Genomic DNA, 6,000 nt, shown 5'->3' with positions numbered 1-6,000 from the left:
GTCTTATGCTGACATGCTGTGCAGCTGTAACACTCTTCATAATTTCCAACTAACATGACAAATGCTTTCACTGAAGAGAAAGATTAGCTGCTTACCTCTGCTGGAGCAAATGTTCAATTAAACACTTCACAGTCTGGAGGATTTCATAATTTATTGTTTGAGAATTTGCCATAAGGACGATAATTTGCAACAGAGATGGCTGGATATTTTCTTCAGGTACTGCTGAGCTTTGGTAAAATGAAAGTGAGTGCAGTAGAAAACATGCTGCATTTTAAAGTGTATGCTAGTTATTTGTTCACATCTGTGCACAAAATACAGTGGGTGCAATTTTTCCCCCCTTTTTGACCACTGTGGAAACAAAAATGCTGACTGCGGTGAGAGATATTCGCCCTCTGGGTGAGAATATTTCCATGTCACATCAGGGTGAGCTTAATGAAAAATGAAGATCCAGCCCCAAAGTGGAAAGTCACCCTTAAAATGTTATCTGATAATGCAATTACTAATTCTAAGAGCAGAGTCATAAATATGACAGGACTGCTTTAAGAGTCTCTTGAGCCTGGAATTAAACTTGCTCTCTTAATAACCTGATGATTAACACATTCATAAAGTCTGGCTGCAGACTGCTCACAGCTACATGGCACACTCATAAATACTGATTTATGACTTGTGCCAGCCTCATCACAACTGAAATGATCATTTGTGATGGACCATGGAGCAGTGTGTCAAAACTGTTTGTGAAAGACTAAAGGTCTTCCTGTCACTTTATGTTTCCTGCAGAGAAACATGAGCTGAATTTTGTTTTTAAGTCGAGGGCTTCTCTCTGCTTCTGTGTCACCTGCTCCTCTTGTCGTCTTCCTGGTTGGTCTTTGTCTGATCAAATTATAAAAGATCAATGTATAAAAGATTTTGTTTTCAATATTTATTACTGTGAATACGGTATTTACACTTTGTTACATCTTTGCAGCTGTGCACGTGGGTGTGCTTTTCAGTGAAGAGAGACACATAAAGGCTTTAATCTTCATTAATGTATCCTAACAGAACATGAAACAGTCACTGGATTTAGGACGGTTTTTTAATTTAATTTTTATTTGGCATCCAAAGTGGACTGAATATTAAAAGGTGAGAGGAACAACTGTCATGGTCCTGGTGTCATTTTGACCCAGCGTTCTTAGTTTTCTTATGTTTTTGTATTTTGTTCTTTATTCATTCCATGGTTCCTAGGTTGTTCAGTTTAGTTTACTAGATTTCCCCTTGTGTCTGTACCCCGTGTCCCCCTCCACGTATCTGTGAGTCCCCATGCCTCGTTTCTCCTCCTCATGTTTTATTCTATGTTTTCCCCAGCCCGTTATGTCTGTGCTCTCCCCGTGTTCTCTCTCCCCCTCCTGTCTGCGCCTCTATGCACTTCCTGTTTTACTTTGACAGTCTCTCGTCACTATACGTCATGTTGTTTGCACCTGCCCTGTCTCATTATGATTATCTGTGTCAGCTGTGTTCCCCGTGTGTTCCCATGTCCCTCGTTATCCGTCTGTGTATTTATGTCCACGTCTCCCTCAGTTCTTTGTCGCGTTCTCCCTCTTAGCTGTGTGACTTTCCCAGTGAGTTTAGTTTTCCCAGTTTAGCTTTGTACTGGTTTCTGTATAGCCTCTTTCCCGTTCTGTAAATAAAGCTATATTTTGAGTTGAGTCCCCATTCTGGTGAGTTTGTGTTTGGGTCCAATTCCTGCCTGCACACAGCTGATTATGACAACAACACATAACCATAAAGGTGGAAAAGAATTCATACAGAAACTGAGAATTTTTTTTAGCTTGCAAATATCACATATTTGATTTTTGTCCAAGCGATCTTCAGATTAATCACTTCTGACTGGAAAATGTTGAAACTCTGAATTTGTTCTTTTTCTGTGCAGCTGCTGATGTAACAGTCGCAGTGCTCCCGGCTTTGACCTTGCACCAAGTGTCTCTCAACTCCTCAGCTCTACAGTTATTTAAATCTTGGCTCTCTTTGCCTTCTCGTCCTTGGCAACCTTCACAGGAGCATAAAGTACAGACCGCACAGCATGCAATCAGAGTTGACTCCGAGTCATTTCCCTGCATGTCCACCCTGAGTTTAAAATCGCTGAACTTGAAGTGCTGGATATTAGTCACAATTGTAAAGCACAGACTGTAAATAAAAGATTTCATGTTAGCATTTTTCATCACTGCCATGCTGGTGTTTTGGAGCCAGGAGAGTCATGATCTGTGGTTTTTGTGACGTTTTAAAGCGTTTCAGTTTAAATTTTTCACTTCCTCTAGTGCTTAAAAGTTTAGATTCGTATATGTGGTAATTTTAGTTTTGGATTCCTGTTTTAGTTTATTTACTATTGTTACAAAGAACCTGATTTCTCTTGTTATTGTTCAGTCTTTGATTTCTGTCTTTACTACATGAATTTTGCTTTGTGATCCTATGCTTTGATTCACTGATGTTAGCAGAGGTGAGGCCTAGCAGACAGATAAAAGCTACACCTGCTGGTTTTACACACTACAATTGTTATAAAAGCGAAACTAATCTATAGAAGTCTAAACTTGATGTTAAAAAGTCCTACTGTTTATTTGCATGGCATAAAACCATTTCATACATTAACATGGGATTCATTATGAGCCTCGTGATCCCAAAAATCTGAGAACAGGTTAATAAAAGTTAAAAAAAAATCCTACTTGAATGAGCCAGGCTCATTTGAAAGGAACTAGAGCTGTGCTGTGTTAATAAGTCTGGATCAAATTGGCACAATAAGCAGCTGACAGCAGACCATCACTAGTTTCTCTACAGTAAAATGGTATAGCATGGTATCGGTAGAATAAGTAAGTGAGTAAGTAAATAAAAGGGAGAGGGGGAGAAAAAAGCTAGCGTCTTATCATTTCAGCTAATATCATGTCTTGGTTGTATATATTCCCCGACTAATGCGACTAATAGAAAATTAATTACCACATTCTAATTTCCGTCTACTGAACCCGGAAACTTTGTAGTCCCCGGGCAGTTTGTGAAAGTCATTTGCTTTTCCTGACTGATAATAAAGTAATAAACTGTAGCAGCAAGAAAAATATCCTCAACTACAACAAAATCTACAACAACATAATCTTTTCAGCTCAGTTTTAATTAGAACACAGTTTGAGGCCCATATAAATGAAAAATGCCCGCCATACATAAAATACCTATTGCTGCAGTAAATGAGTGCCCAACGTGAATGTTTGAATGTCTGCTTAGATAAAGCGACTGCGATTAGCCTCACTAGGAACTTTCAGTTAAATGAAATTAAATCAGGCACATTTTCAATCAGAACAATAAAATCGGCGATTGTTCACTTGATTGTTTCTTAATAAAACAGGAAGGAGGAGGCAGGAGAAGCCCCTCTAATTGTTTTCATGTCTTTCTTTTTTTTCATTTCTGCCTGTCATCACCTTAACTACAAAAAGGAAAGAGAAAAAAGCAAACACAGTGATGACTTCCTGACTGCTACTTAATTAAACACATCCAGGGTTTAACCCAACACTTTAAATGGCAGTAGTTAGAGTTCCGGTGCTTTGTAATTCTCAGACAACTCTATCAGAGCTGCCTCAAACTATTTTAATTGGAAATTTAACTCTTCATATGCCAAAGGCTGTCCACCAGTTTATGTAGACATCATGCTTCTGTATCCTAAATGAACACTGCCTGCTTAGAATAGACGTAAACAAAGACTCCTTGATAAGCAGTGTTCATGTACTGTGAAATACTGTACACTCATGCTTTGAAGCCCCAGTTTGTGTGATGCTGCCTAAAAAAAAGTAAAAATATGAAAAAAAAAATCTACGTGTATGTTTACAATATTTCATAACAATTAAGGGACTGAAGTGTAAAAGGTGTGTGTGTGTGTGTGTGTGTGTGTGTGTGTGTGTGTGTGAGCTAGTTTCTTTTGTAATTTCACTCATTCTTTATTAGCATTGTGGGTATAATTAGGATGTATTGAGACAGAGATTATGCGCTGGCAACAGATAAATAAATGTGGTTTATGTTGGAGTGAGAAAATGTGAAGCATTTCCTGGAGTCTCTTTTTCTGAACTATGCTCAATTGCACATACCCACTCCAGACACAAACTGCAACGACTGGGTGACATTTAGAAGGTAAATATCCTGTCAAATGTCATAAATCTTCCATCCAAGCTCATTTGTGAAATGTGAAAGATGATTAAAGATGTCAAATCTAAACTGAGAGAGAAAAAAAAAGAACATTCTAAATGCCATCACTGGAAACATTTTATAATTAATTGCCTACTCAGAGCACACAGAAAAGAAGGTTACAATTTAGTCTAAAAATATCTATAAAAGTGTAGGTGATGCTGTGAGCGTAACAAAGCTTGAGATGCGTTTAAGACAAGGGGGCTTTGTTGTTGTGTGCCACAACCACCACCATTGAATATAACACTGTTTTTAATTTTATATTTTTATATTTTAACAGTTTTTTTTAAACTGCTAAAAGAATAATTCCCATTCTCTCAATAAAATACTCACTAGTCCAAATCAATTTGTCTTTTGGAAAACCTCAGGCTTTCTTTTTAATGAATATCAGGACAATTTGCAGAAATACATTTTTCATGTTGATTCACTTGCAATGCATAAGAGTAATAAAGGCAACGGTTAAAAACAAATGCAACATATACAGGTGTCCCAGTTCTTACACACAACAGCTCAAAGTTGTTTTTGTTGCTATGAAGGCAATGAAAACTAATATAAATCTATTCAAATTCTGAGGTTGAGTTGTGAGTTGAAGTTTAGAAATAATCTTGTTGAAAAGCAAGAAATACGATTATCAAAACAAGGAATTTCAGATCAAATCTGAGTCATTATGATAGACCATATTTTTCATGTAATGAAATAAAGAAATGTATGGTCTGAAATTTATGTGCCTCATAGAGTGATTTAATCACTAATATCTCTCTTTCCAAGTTTTCCTTCCACATTCATTAATTCATACAAATATACTGGATACGATTTTCTAGCTAGTTATTATATTTACATGTAATATATATTACATTGATATCCTATATACAAATGTGAGCTGTGAAAGTGTAACACTACCATCTGCTTTTTTAATAAGCACATACACAAAACAGTTAAACAGTGAAGAAGAAAGAAAAACCAAAATCATATTTCAGGTCATCTGATCTGTTTGTATATGGAGTAGAAAGTGGAGACATGTCTTTCCATACACGGGCACACACACACACGCACACACACACGCACACACACACGCACACACACACACACACACACACACATATAGACACTTCCCATGATGCTTCCACTGTCCTGACATTCCAAACCGACTTTCTGCTTCCTGCAGATTTGTTGACAATCATTACATTTTGAAATCATCCAAAGGATCTTTTAAATATCATCCATTTACAACATAATACACTGGATAGAAAAATCATATACCAGACTTTAGGAACGATTGAATGGTAAAATCACAAATACTGATTAATTACATTTAGATTTTGACTTAATGTGATACTGTATCACAAAACTGCACCTCAAGCAATTTGATCTGAAAAAGCTCTACTATTGCCTAAAGAGAAAAAAAAAATCAGTTCATGACAGCAGACTGTATGAAGTAAAGCTATGTATTTGTTATTTTGGAGACAGAAGCATTGCAACACAGAATGACAATCACACACCTCTCAAACACACCCTTAGAGTCAGACAACAAAGACACACAACTGTGTTTAATGGTGATCACAAGCATGTGTCCTCTTACAAAACATGCTCAGGAATAGCATAAATTATATCTAGACTTTTTAAAATTTAAAATTTTGGCCTTTTACTTTTATTTGACAAAAGGTAACTGTATGACAGGGGAGTAGCAAGAGAGAATGGTGATCACATGCAGTAAAATGGCCCAGATCCCATAATGCATTACTTCACTGAAACACAGTGATGCGCATAGAGGATTAAAAAGCCAATACTTTTTCACTAACAATAGTGACT

Source organism: Diplotaxodon limnothrissa, linkage group LG22 (assembly GCF_057381915.1).
Source record: "Diplotaxodon limnothrissa isolate DT_005_m linkage group LG22, D_limnothrissa_male_GT1.1, whole genome shotgun sequence".
Lineage (NCBI taxonomy): Eukaryota > Metazoa > Chordata > Actinopteri > Cichliformes > Cichlidae > Diplotaxodon > Diplotaxodon limnothrissa.
Note: the sequence above shows the minus strand (reverse complement) of the source record.